Raw genomic sequence first — 8,271 nt, forward strand, 5'->3', positions numbered from 1 at the left:
TTGCCCGAAGGCTCACTTGGAAACAATGTTCCTTTTTCTTGAAAGCTAGCCCAAAGGTGCTTTTGGAATCATAGTTCCTTTCTTACTCAAATGTAAAAAAAAACATTTGGAAACTTCTTTGGGAATACATAGTTCCTTAATAACTTTTGAGAAATGAACTCAACTTTAAACTCTTGACTTAACTTGCAACTTGACTTAACTTGAAACTTGACTTAACTTGAAACTTGAGCCTTAAAATGAAGTTAAAACATTCAACAAAGACTCTTGGAAAGCTTTAAAGACTTGCTTTGACTCCCTTCTTGAACTTCTAGACTCAACTCTTAACTTCCCTTGACTTGGAAACTTACTCTCCTTGAATTGGAATCATGGATTCAAGGTATTTGCTCACGTGTTATGGACGAGTTCTTGACGTTTAAACGTACCTTGGGGTATGGGAAATAACAAGGGAACATAGGTACAACACCTAGGAACATGTACGAGAAAGTGGGGAAGGAATGGGAAAACTTGGCACTCTTGGCGCTCTGAGAGGCGCGGAGCGCCAGACCTCAAACTTCAGAGAGGTCTGGTTGGGGCTCTGGTAGGGGCGGCGCCCCAGGGGCCAGTCCCTCTTGGGGCGCGCTGGCTGGCGCGACGCCCCAGCCCTTTTCCCCGAAAACTTGACTTTTCTCCTCCTTTTCTCCAACTCTAAACCTTCCAATATTCAAAGCTTCAACCCCCAAGCACTTAGGATCATCAAAACACTTAACATACACTAGTTTCAACTCAAAACACCCCCGGAAATATACACCAAACCAACAAGAACTACAACACAACACAACTACAACTTCAATAATTCCAACCAACCACTTCAATCAAACATAAACAATATTTTCTCGAAATTAAACGATCTTGGCGTGTGGGGGAAAGAACAAACCCAACACTATGAACTCACATACCTAAAAGGGATCACCCCCGACGATATCCACTACGATCTTTTAACGAAATCTTGCTTCTTCTTCTCCTTTCTCTCTTTTCTCTCAAGTACCGTAAACCTTACTCTTTTTAAAAAGGGAAAAACTTATCACAATTAAGTCTTACACCTTAATATATATCCAAAGACAAGGCTAGGGAAAAGACCAAAATACCCTTACAAATTTCCGGACAGATTTCCTGCCAACTGCCCAACTTTCAAAGGGCATAACTCGCTCATACGAACTCGGAAACGAGCAAACTCTATAGCGTTGGAAAGATCATTCCATGGACTTTGCAAACATGATTGGAACCACACCTAGATCATCCTGAGATAGGAGCTATAACTGTTCAAAGTTGGCCAAAAATTAATTATTTTCCATAGCCAAATTTCCAGATTTTGAAATTTCACATTTTTTTCCAAAAATGACCATTTCCAATTTCAAGCTTTTTTTTCAAAGTTATTTCAAATTGTCAGATGTTACAATATCTCCCTCTTGGAAACATTCGTCCTCGAATGAGGTTACTCATACTAGGCTAAGGGTGAACATCAATTCCAACACCCATCAAGCAATTCATGCAAACAACAACAAGCAACAACATGCTCACTAAAATTTAAAGAGCACTAAGAAGGAAATTAGTACCTTGGTCTACATTTCCTCCGGACTCAAAGAGATATGGGTATCTCTTCTTCATGTCCTCTTCGGCTTCCCAAGTGGCTTCTTCAACAATTTGGTTCTTCCAAAGGACCTTAACTGAGGCTACATCTTTCGTTCTCAACCTACGGACTTGCCGATCTAAAATCTGAACAGGAATCTCCGATCCTCATACGATAAGCTATCATTGATCCAAACACTTTCAGTCGGCAGGATCACCTATGCATTTCTTCAACATGGAGATATGAAATACCGGATGAACCAATGCTAGTTCCTGCGGCAACTCCAACTCATATGCAATATTGCCAATTCTCTTGGCTATGCGGTAAGGTCCAATATACCGGGGACTAAGTTTCTCCTTCTTACCAAACCTCATAACCCCTTTCATGGTGAAACTTTCAAATATACCCAATCATCTATTTCAAACTCTAACGCCCTTCTCCTAGCATCAGTGTAGGATTTCTGGCGACTCTGTGCCGTTTTCAATCTCTCTTGAATCACTTTCACCTTCTCTATAGCTTGGTGAACTAAATATGGTCCTATTAACCCTGCTTCACCCACTTCAAACCATCCAATAGGAGATCTACATCGTCTCCCATAAAGAGCTTCGTATGGAGCCATTTGGATGCTGGAATGATAATTGTTATTGTAGGCAAACTCAATGAGAGGTAGGTGATCATCCCAATTACCTTTGAAATCGATCACACAAGCCCTCAACATATCCTCTAAAGTCTGAATAGTACGCTCGGCTTGCCCATTAGTCTGAGGATGAAAGGCAGTACTCAAGTTCACATTGGAACCCAAGCCTTTCTGAAAAGATTTCCAGAACTGTGCAGTGAACTGTGCACCTCTATCTGAAATAATGGAGACTGGGACTCCATGAAGTCTCACCACCTCTTGAATATATAACTTGGCATAATCTTCTGCTGAGTTGGTAGTCTTTACCGATAGAAAATGGGCTGATTTTGTCATTCTGTCGACAATCACCCAAATAGAATCATGCTGTCTGCGAGACCTTGGCAACCCTGTGATGAAATCCTTATTGATCATCTCCCACTTCCATTCCGGAAGTTCTATCCTCTAAGCTAAACCAACAGGCCTTTGGTGCTCAACCTTCACTTGTTGGGAATTTGGACTTTTAGCAACAAACTCTGCAATGCCCTTCTTCATGCCATCCCACCAATAAACTTCTCTCAAGTCACGATACATTTTCGTGGAGCCTGGATGAATGGAATATCTGGAGCTGTGAGCTTCATCCATCACCCTCTCTTGAAGTCCATCTACCATAGGTACACACAATCTACCTTGAAATCTCTGTCACGACCCGGGATCACCCCCTAGTCGTAACCGGCGTACTCGACCTCGAAGAGGTCTAATACAAGCCTCTTAGCATTCATTCATCGCATAGACACTAAAACCATAAGGAATTAAAAACTTTCTTTACCAAGAAAACATTTCATTAAAAAAAACAATAGCAAGCGGAAGACTTTCTAGACTTTATACATGATGTCTCAAAACCATCTAATACTTTAGAGTACAAAATTCGGAACTAATCCCATACACAACTTAAACAATACTAAAAAGACATAAAAGAACATATGGGGTATTGTCCTCGAATATATGAGGACTCACCAAGTCTTCATCTTCAACACTTAGAAACCTATCAAATAGCCATGACATGTCACCATCTCCAAATCCCTACACTTTAGTCAAAAAGGGAAAGAAAGGGGTTAGCACAATTAAGTACTAAGTATGGAAGCCATGCAAAAACATGCTAAAAGGGACGTTTATTGGAGAAACATGCTTTTATGCCATTTGGTAAAACTTCATGAAAAAAATACAAGTATAAGAGTCACAATATCCAACCATAACCAACATACAAGTCATTAACCACTTTAGCACATACTCCACACATAACCCATTCCTTCACCTTAAACCATCCACCTCAAGTAACCCTTGGACAACACTTTGTGCAATGTATGGATAGCGTCCCATACCACCATCCACACTAAAGCATCATCCTAAGGCCACCAAATGTGAACTTACCATTTATCATGCTTCATATCACAAGCCATCATGCACAACTAGTACCAATGTACAACACATGAACATAATTGACAAGTAAGCCTTTTCATCATTTCTTGACCTCTATCTCAAGTTACCCAAAGCCACACTTAAGTGAAACATGAAGTGACCGCCCATACAATCTCTTCATATACACCTAAGTGTTCCTAAGGGTTACCATAGATAAGGAAATTTACCATTACAATATAACATACTAAGTCAATGTTCACATATAAAACCATAGCCAACCGTATACATACTCAACATATATTCATATACAACCCATGCTTAACTTTAAAGGAACACATTCCATTTCATTACCATAGGACCTCTACCTAATATAACCTTAAGACACACTTGAGTAAGACAAGAAGTGACCGCCCATACAACCTCTTCAAGCACACTTAAGTGTTCCTCAAGATTACCTTAGATAAGGACATTTCCTTTACAACATAACATCAATAGACCAACATTCTTTAAGAAACCATTTTGGAGACATTCAAGCACATAAGGGGACTTTCACATAATAGTCGTTAGACTTAGGGAACTCACTTTAGTATCTTCAAAGCCTAATCGTGCCATATGTAGATAGCATCCCATACTACTACCTACACGTTGTAGAACCTATCCAATAACTAGAGTGCGCATCCCACATGATGGGAATAGGCATAACCGACATAGACCATACTAGTTAGGTATGGAATCCGGAGTCTATCCTACTCCGTAGAGGTTGTTCTACTTGCCAAAGGTAGAACTAGTAAGCAACTCATGTAGGCACATGGTTTAGGGGATGTCCAAGGAAGTTCATTGTGCCTAATCTCATACTCAACTAGGCCACCTTCCTAACCACATCCACTCGGTGCTAGCCTTGTTTCCCATAGAGTATTCAATCACATATGCACTTAGAGAAGGTTCCTTTTCTAGTTCAACCAACTCATAGTACCTCTTCCCAAGAAAGGCCCCATTTCTTAGTCATGGCCAATCAAGGTTCATAAGGATAGCTCATTAAATCCCTCTGGAAGGGTGCCTTAGGCCTACCGATTTTTCATTAGGGGTGCCTTAAGCCTGCCGGTCCAAGGTTCATCATTTCACACATGAGAAGGGCTACCACCATTAGGTCTACCGATTTCATGGTTTTACATTTACTTAGGAAAGCTAGATTTATGAAAGGGCACCATTTCTTAGTTTTGCCGATTCAAGTCTTGGCCTAGAATTCCTCTTTTAGCATTTATAAAAAGGTCACCATTTCTTAGTTCTGCCCATTTCACACATTCATGCATTCAAGACTTTAAGTAACAAGGAGGGACACTTTAGCCTACCAACCAAGTCACAACATTTTCATTTAAGGATACTTCATAATCCAACATCATATAAACATCATGAGAAATCATACTTTAACTCACAATGCTATCCACTTTACATAGGATCATCACAAGATCACATAAAACTCATTCACATCATACCTTCACATATAGCTTCATATAAAACTCATTCACATCATACCTTCACAGATAGGTTCACATAAAACTCATTCACATCATACCTTCACATATAACTTCACATAAAACTTTACATATAGCTTCATATAAGACTTTACATATAGCCTCATTCATATATAATAATATAACAATACAATAACACTCATATAATGCCCTTCATGGCCTCAATTCACAATAATACAATATTCCAACATTATGCAACAACTTCCCCATTGCCTTCATGGCTACAATTCACAATAATACCACACAAGAACAAGATATAACACTTCCACCAAAGGTGGATTCAATCTACCAACAACAATTAATTCAATAAAGAGAGTTCAAGCTTTCTTACCATAATTCAAAGCCATAGCCAAAATCACCAAAAATCCAAGCAATCACCAATACTTCACTCATAAGGCTTACCACCCTTAATTCACCCATTATCAACAATTAATCATGAATAAACATTAAAAAACACAAGAGATATCAATACAATTCACTTTACACATAATTCCATCAACTTTGAATTTATAGAAATAGACCCACTTCATAAACACAGTTTGGGGTTTTGTAGAATACAAAGATTCATGGAGTTTTTCATCTTAAAACATCAAATAAACATCAATAATATCATAACTTATCATTTGAAATCGTTTCATTCAAGAACCCATGAGTTTTAGTAGAAATTAGGCTTTTTCACAAACTTTGGAAAAGTTGAAAACCATTTGAAATTGGCTCTAGGGTGATAGCTTGCCCTAGATAAAGAACTCTCATACCTTTACTAAGATTCCCCAACAAATTTGATGAAGAAAATGTCTTGCATCCACAACCCTAGCTCCCACTTCTTCTTCTTCTTCTCTTCTTTCTCTCAAGAACCCTAACTCTTACTCTTTTAAAATGGAACAAAAAATGATCCACAATCAGCCTAACACAACAATATAACCTCAAAAGAAATGATTTGTGAAAAGACCAAAATGCCCTTAAATTTCCAAACTGACTCCCTGCCAACTGCCCAACTTTCAAAGGGCATAACTCGCTCATACGAACTCGGAATCGAGCAAACTCGGTGGCGTTGGAAAGATTGTTCCAAGGTCTTTCCAAACATAACTGGAACTACTCCTGGATCATCCTGAGCTAGGAGTTATAACTTCTCAAAGTTGGCCAAAAACTCACTGATTTCCACACTTGGCCGAATTTCTAGATTCTGAATTTTTTTCCAAAAATGACTACTTCCAATTTCAAGCTTCTTCATATTCATTTTAAATTGTCGGATGTTACAATCTCAAAGCACCATCTCCCCCTTGTTCAAAAGCCAATACTCTTTGCTTTCGAACATTTGCCTTCAACTCAAGCAAAATGGGATCTTGGTCTTGTTTCTCTTTCACTTCTGACACTAGAGATGACTCGGTCCTGCTCGTCACTTCTACTTCCCCTTCAGCGGAGTCTATAAGGCTGACTCCCAGGCGTGCCAGTCTGTGCACATCTTTTGCTAACTCTCTCTTCTCTTCTTTAATATGGGTGATGCTACCCATAGACAACCTGCTTAAAGAATCAGCAACAACATTAGCCTTACTTGGGTGATAAAGAATACTCAGGTGATAATCCTTAAGTAATTCTAACCACCTCCTCTGTCTGAGATTGAGCTCTTTCTGAGTAAGCACATATTGAAGGCTCTTACGATTAGTGAATATGTCAACATGCACACCATACAAGTAATGACGCCATATCTTCAAAGCGAACACTACAACCGCCAACTCTAAGTCATAGGTTGGGTAGTTCTTCTCATGAACCTTCAACTGTCTGGAGGCATAAGTTATAACCTTGCCATTTTGCATTAAGACACAACCCAAACCAACTCTAGATGCATCACAATACACCACAAAACCTTGAGTACCTTTTGGTAACGTCAAGACTGGAGTTGTAATCAACCTTTTTTTTTCAATTCCTGAAAGCTTTTCTCACAAGCTTCAGACCATTGAAACTTCATTGTCTTCTGAGTCAACTTTGTCAAAGGAGATGCAATAGACGAGAACCCTTCAACAAACCTTCTATAATAGCCAGCTAATCCCAAGAAACTCCTAATTTCTGTAGGAGATGTGGGTCTAGGCCAATTCTGCACTGCTTCAGTTTTCCGAGTATCAACTTTAATACTATCACCGGACACAATGTGGCCTAGGAACACCACGGACTTAAGCCAAAACTCACATTTAGAGAACTTGGCATACAACTTCTTAACTTTCAAAGTCTGAAGGACTAGTCTGAGATGACTGGCATGATCTTCTTCATTCCTTGAATAGATGAGTATGTCATCAATGAAAACGATAACAAACACATCTAAATAAGGTTTGAAGACTCTATTCATGAGATTCATGAAAGCTGCCGGTGCATTAGTCAAACCAAAGGACGTGACCAAAAACTCAAAATGACCATATCTGGTTCTGAATGCTGTCTTTGGAATATCACATTCCCTTACTCTTAACTGGTGATAGCCTGACCTGAGGTCAATCTTCGAAAAACAAGTGGCACCCTGTAGCTGATCGAAAAGATCATCAATTCTCGGAAGAGGGTATTTATTCTTGATGGTAACACTATTCAATTGGCGGTACTCTATACACATCCTAAGGGAACCATCTTTCTTTCTCACAAACAAGACCGGAGCACCTCAAGGTGAGACACTCAGTCGAATGAAACCCTTTTCTAGGAGATCTTTTAACTGCTCCTTCAACTCTTTCAACTCTGCTGGTGCCATTCGATATGGCGGAATAGAGATAGGACGAGTATCTGGAATGAGATCTATGCCGAACTCTATCTCTCTCTCAGGAGGGATTCCGGGTAGATCATCAGGAAACACCTCTGGAAACTCTCCTACTATAGGAACTGACTGCAAAAGAGGTATCTCAATACTAGAGTCAATAACTCGGACTAAGTGATAGATACAACCCTTTGAGACTAACTTTCTCACCTTAAGGTACGAAATAAAACGACCCTTAGGCACTGCTGAACTGCTACTCCATTCTATGACTAACTCATTCGGAAACTGAAACTTGACTGCTCGAGTTCTACAATCTATCGATACATAACAAGCATGAAGCCAATCCATACCTAGAATGACATCGAAATCT

Source organism: Solanum verrucosum, unplaced genomic scaffold, assembly GCF_900185275.1.
Source record: "Solanum verrucosum unplaced genomic scaffold, falcon-dt-bn FXZP01000287.1, whole genome shotgun sequence".
Taxonomy (NCBI): domain Eukaryota; kingdom Viridiplantae; phylum Streptophyta; class Magnoliopsida; order Solanales; family Solanaceae; genus Solanum; species Solanum verrucosum.